The sequence below is a fragment of the Coffea eugenioides genome, chromosome 7, assembly GCF_003713205.1.
Source record: "Coffea eugenioides isolate CCC68of chromosome 7, Ceug_1.0, whole genome shotgun sequence".
Classification (NCBI taxonomy): Eukaryota; Viridiplantae; Streptophyta; class Magnoliopsida; order Gentianales; family Rubiaceae; genus Coffea; species Coffea eugenioides.
This window is the reverse complement of record NC_040041.1, coordinates 10,146,136-10,152,135: the sequence shown is the minus strand read 5'-3', so window position 1 is coordinate 10,152,135 and position 6,000 is coordinate 10,146,136.

The following is a 6,000-nucleotide window of genomic DNA, read 5'->3' as shown; positions in this document are numbered from 1 at the left end:
TGTATGAAATGTTTCTAAGTCATGTGTGAATATATGAAAATCCAAGGTTGTAAAATTAATTACACCCTATGTGCTTGTAAAGAATATGTCTTCAAGATCTTCGAATGCTATCTATGTCTCTTTCTAAGGGTCTACTAGGAGGAAACAGCATGTTTGGTTAATGTGCATTTCTTGAAGACAAAGGGGCACCCACAAGGTGGTTGAAGGGTGTTACATGCCATGTGAATTTCGTAGCAAGACACTGTCAATCGCCTTATCCCAAATACGACCTTAGGCCCGGGGAGTGCTGTCCATCGTCTTCGTCTGTCTCTGCAGCTTATTACTATCATGATCTCCTTTTTGTGATTTGACAAAAATTGATCTAATCAAAGATAAATCATATGTTTTTTTCATTTAAATGAATATTTTTTTATATTTTAATTGTCAAACTAGGAAATTGATGGAATTGCACATGATATGTACGATAAATTGATTAAATTGTGGATCGTGTCTAATAGTGTTTTTTTTTTAATTTAGCGGTGGACGGATGAGATTTAAGAAGCAGGGGGAGGAGGATTAGAACTAATAGTGGTTTGAGGATTAGAGTGACTAATAGTGGTTTTACTAAGTAGAGGAAGTAGTATTGAATCATTTGCACGCTTTTTTTCTCTTTTTTTTTTTGGGTTAAATGGTTGCTTATTGCCATAGACTTGAGTTGATAATGTTTACGGCAAACATCTGTTTATATGTGCTGGCTATATTGTACCTAAACTTGTAGCAATTTATTGTAAAAGGAGGCTCTTATTTCTGCTTCAAAATCCATCTGTCTTTTGTATTCTTTTTCTTTCGGGCAAAACCATCATGGCCCTTTTTCTCAACTGAGTTCATTGAATTAAAACATCAAAACACAAATGACCTGATGATGTTGCATACTGATTCTTTGCACTCAGCAACATTTCCAAAACAAGGGGAAATGAAAATGTAAGAATCTAACAATTTGATATGCTGCTCCCTGAAAAGCACAAAACATGCACGTGAGGAGGTACATATACACAAGAACAAAGCTCCTACTTAGTACCTGGCAGCTTAAACTTTTAAATTTGATGTTTGGATAAAAAACAAAAAAGCCCCCCGTGATAAATTTAATATACAGAAAAGTCCTCCATAGTTTCAAAATATACAACACGACCTCTCATACTTTGAACTAAATTGTAAAGATGACGGAATCCGTTAAACTTAACGGAAATGGACGAAAAGACAAAAATGCCCTGATATAATTAAGCAAAAGACAGCTCAAAAAAATCAGTTATTTATTTTCTAAATAGGGAGAATTGAGGGTTGAAGGGTAGAACAGGTATATTTGATAAAAATTAAGTATAAATTTTTTTTTTTAGAATCCAATAAGTCATTTTCGTTAAGTTTAACGGATTCTGTCACCTTTACAATTTAGTTCAAAGCATAAGGTGTCGTATTGTATATTTTGAAATCATATGAGGCTTTTCTGTGTATTAGACTTATCACAGGGGGTTTTTTTGTTTTTTTACCCTTGATGTTTTAATATGATAAACAAGGAACCTTTAAGAAAAGAGACAAACTATATGTATGTGTATGTGTGTGTATGTGTCTATATATATATATATATATCAAGGAAGAGATTTTTTTTTTTCCTTACAATATGATCCCTTCCATTTTGCAATTCTGGACACGTACTAATCATTTTCTTCATTAGTCTAAAGTAATTAAAAAGAAAGAGAAATACAGAAGCTTATAGTTCTAAATTAGCACTAGTACCCTTGAAAGGAAACAAGTCAACTTCATCACAAAGTAATCAGCCAAGTATTGTGATTTATAGCCATCACTGACTAGACTAGATCCAGACAAAAAGCTTTCCTTCACCCAGGCTTCTGAAAATTTTACTACCTAAAGTTTTTATGTAATTTGGAATCATTTTATTACAGGCTTTCTTCTTCTAATCCGAACATGGTGATTCCTAACATGTTTCTCAAACCCTCTTTGAATCAAATATACATCTTTAATTCTAGGCTAGTCATGTTCTCCCCGCCCCACCGCCCCAAAAAAAAAAAAATTTAAAGAACAATCATTTTTGAGATGCTCATGTAGTCCCTTTTTGGAAAATAAGTCATTTACATATATCATGCAAGGAAATTTCTTGCAAATTAAAGCTACCCCTAATATTGATGGTGACTTCTGTGACCCATGAGGGTCCTCATGTTGTAGAATGTGTACAAAGAATAAGAACCTACTAATTAATACTGCAACAGGCCTTAATGTAACTCTGCACATCAGTTCAAGTTGAAGTTGTCTGTCTACATTCTTCTATATATAGTCTATGCAGTTGCAGAACAGGATACATAAATTAAAGGGATCTATTCAACTTTAAAGTGCTTGAAGAATATCAAACTATGGCTGTTGCCCCAAAGAAGCATACTCTTCTCATGGCTTCTTTCTTGCTTTGCTTTCTCATAGTCACCGCTCAAGGTATAAATCCCATGTGTCCTTGTTATCTTCCTCTATTTGAAGGCAAAAGTAGTGTATTTGTAATAAAACTAAGAACTTGATTTTGCTCTTGCAGCAAGAAGCACGCCAAGGGAAAGTAGAGGAGTTGAGAAGGCAGATGAAAAAATGCTATCAACAACAAAAGAGGTGCCAACAAGTGAAGAATTGGAAATGATGGATTACAGTCCAGCTAGAAAGAAAACTCCAATTCATAACTAGCAAGAGTTGTGTGATGGAATCCATCAGATGAGTGCAGGCATATTATATCCTGTACTACTTAGTATGCAAGCTTATGCTTATAGATTCTGGCAGGTTAGAGGAAAGTCACAAAATTAGTTAGAAGAAAAGTAGAAGAGAAGAGATATATTTTGCATTAGGGTTTACAGATATGGTGAACTATGAAACTTTTCTTTGTGAAGAAGCTGACTGTATATGGCCTTACGTCATTGTACATGAATTATGAGTGCTGTCAAAAGGGAGATTTCTGAAGTTTTTGGACACAACATGTTATTTATTTTAGATTTGTCATATCATGGAGTTTTTTTTTTTTTTTTTTCTATTTCTGGTCCACTTGAGTGGTGGTTCTTGATCTCCTTCTTCTTGAACCTCAAAAAAAGTAGTGAATTTTATAATCAAGCAGTATACATCAGACGGATATATTAGGTGATTATATATGTTAATTCTTGTGTCCCTTGCTCTATCAAATTAAGTTGAGGACAATGAATTGCCAGCTTCCTGGAAAGAATTCAGTTAGTTTATCTTTCATTCATATTTTGCAGATTTAATCAAGGTTCCAGATGGGGAGAGAGACTTTTTTTCTGATTAGGCATTGTAAAACAACTTGATTTTTTGGAAGATTAATATATATGGTCGTCTAGGAAATATGCCAATTTATGGAAGATTTGAAATTGGTGACAAGATAGCCAGAATTAAAATAAAGCTTTTTCTTTCATTTTTATCCTTAACTAATAGTGTGATTAAAGAATTCATCATTCGGGGAAAAATTTGGATTGCTTAATTTTCTTTTACGACATTTATAGTGAAGGTACTTTTTCCAACTCTTCTACAAGTTCTAGAGATGGCATTAATGCTGAAATCAACTCTTATATTTGTAGAGAAAACCTATGTAGACAAATTTTTTAACTTGCTCCTAACTTTCTGCAGTTCATCAGGATGAATGTCATTAAGTATTTCTCTATGTCAAGCAATTCTCAGAGGTGGCATATTAATTAAACAGTGTAATTATGGTTACACGAGCAAGTTGAATTAGCACCTCAAAGAAAGTTTGGAACTCATTATACACCTTAATTATAATTGGCACAATCTTTCCTACACTAGAATACAATAGACTTTCCGTCAAATTGTAATTAAGATATATTTCAAGTGTTAGAATTTTGAAAAGATAAGATTAATTAGGAAAAGTACTGTATAAATATAAGAGAAGATAATAATTGTTAGTATGTGTATATACATGGCAGGTTAAATGAAATTTATGTGTGTTAACGAGGCATAGGCACCCGTTAGAAAAACTCTATTATAAATTGCAACACCTTTATTTATTTATTTTTTGGTACCCTAAATCTAGAAAGTGCAGTTCTAGATTAGCACAATTATGTTATATAGCCAAAAATACTTTGTTTCCATACTTGCAGCAAATGGTTGATATATAGTTGGCACTTTAATATATAAACTGATCTAGTTTTATATGTTTCAGGTATTAATTACCAAAAAAAGGATATGATATTCAAACCAACATTTTACTGCCCATATATATATATATATATATATATAGACACACACACATGTATATATAGAAACACACACATCCTTCCACTAGTTTTCAATTTTCTTGCCTGGTGGACATCATATTCCTGGGGCAGTGATAATTGGAATTTGGACATACCAAAGAAGTAGCTACCATCTTAGCTTCTGTCACAGTTTGGTGGCTCCCAAACTTATATTAATTTTTATAGCCAATTTGAACTAGACAACTAAAAAGTTGTTGTGGCTGCTTATGAATCTAACTAATTATTGATTTGCGCCAAATTTTTGAGGTCAAATTGGTAAGACAGAAAATTGAACTATAGACAGTATTAAATTAAAGAATAACCAAAGTGCATATAATTATTAATTAGTTGCAGCATCTTTGTCTTAATTGTAAAGGACTATATCAGTAACCCGACCAAAGTCGACAGATAATGACCTTGATACTCAAATTGTCACAAATTGATAGTTGGGGTTTGATCCAAACAAGCACCATAATTGAATTGAGTAAACAATGAAAGAAGATTTGAAATGTTGAATTTTCTTGACTTGGACAAAAGACTCAATTCTCACATTCAAATTTCAACCTTAAGAAGTGATATTTTCCTTGTCCTTCTCATCCAACATATAAACGTAAAAACATGTGGTAGTTTGGACTTTGGAGGTTTTTAATGATTGATCTTGTTAATGTTTCTCAACCTTTCTTGACAATAATTACATGTCAAATGTTTCCTGGCAATGCAATATCGTTGACATCATTGACTTCTTTTATTTCCCTTGATTGGAAGAGTGGGAATGAATCGAAACAGTATGCTCCATATCTTAGATGTGTTAACACAAATTGATTCCAACATTGACAGGTGAGAGTACAGGACAACTTTCATCATCATGGCGTAGTCCTTTAGATTATTTTATCTTAATTTTGAATGACCTTTTTTTTTTTTAAAATAAGAGGTTTTGAATCCAAAATATTCTTACTCTACGCAACTCGAAAAGTAGAATTTCAAATTTTAATAAGGTCAAGAGTTATGAATATAGGAGGCAAATTCTCAAGTAGCGAAAAATCAATTAGATTGTTAGCATTGAAAAATCAATTAGATTTGGAGAATAAGTGGTCGAAACAGCAATATACGTATTCCCTAATTAATGATAAATTGCTTATATAGTGAGTTCTTTTTTTATATATAAAACGAAAGGCAGTTTATTTGATAAAGCAATCTGCACTAATGTCAGATAATACATAAAGTATGTCACAGATATATTTAATATGAAAAATCATTAGATTTAATAAAATTACAAAATATAAAAGATTACACTGTGAATTATCAGATTTGACCAATTGCAGGAGCTACTCCATAGATATTTGTACATGTCTATTCCCTTAGATCTATATATAAGATTTGAAAAAACTTCTTAGATCTGAGAAAAAAATAACAATAATTAAACAAAGCTCCCATTGAAATAGCTTAGAAGAGAAAAAAAACACTAGAGACAAAACTCTCACTAGTATAGCTTAGAAAAGCTTTATGTTCACTTATATAGAGGAGAGGACCGATGGTAGAGAGAAAAGAAGCCTAAGCAGAGCTCACTTGTACGGCGAATGCTAATTGACTTCCTACATTGTTAAATTCGGCATTGTAGAATTCTAGACATAACTCTAAGGATTCTTGATTAGGTGAAAAAATCTATCTCTTTTGGCTTAAAACTTTGCTTGAACCTCAGATGAACCTACATCTTTTT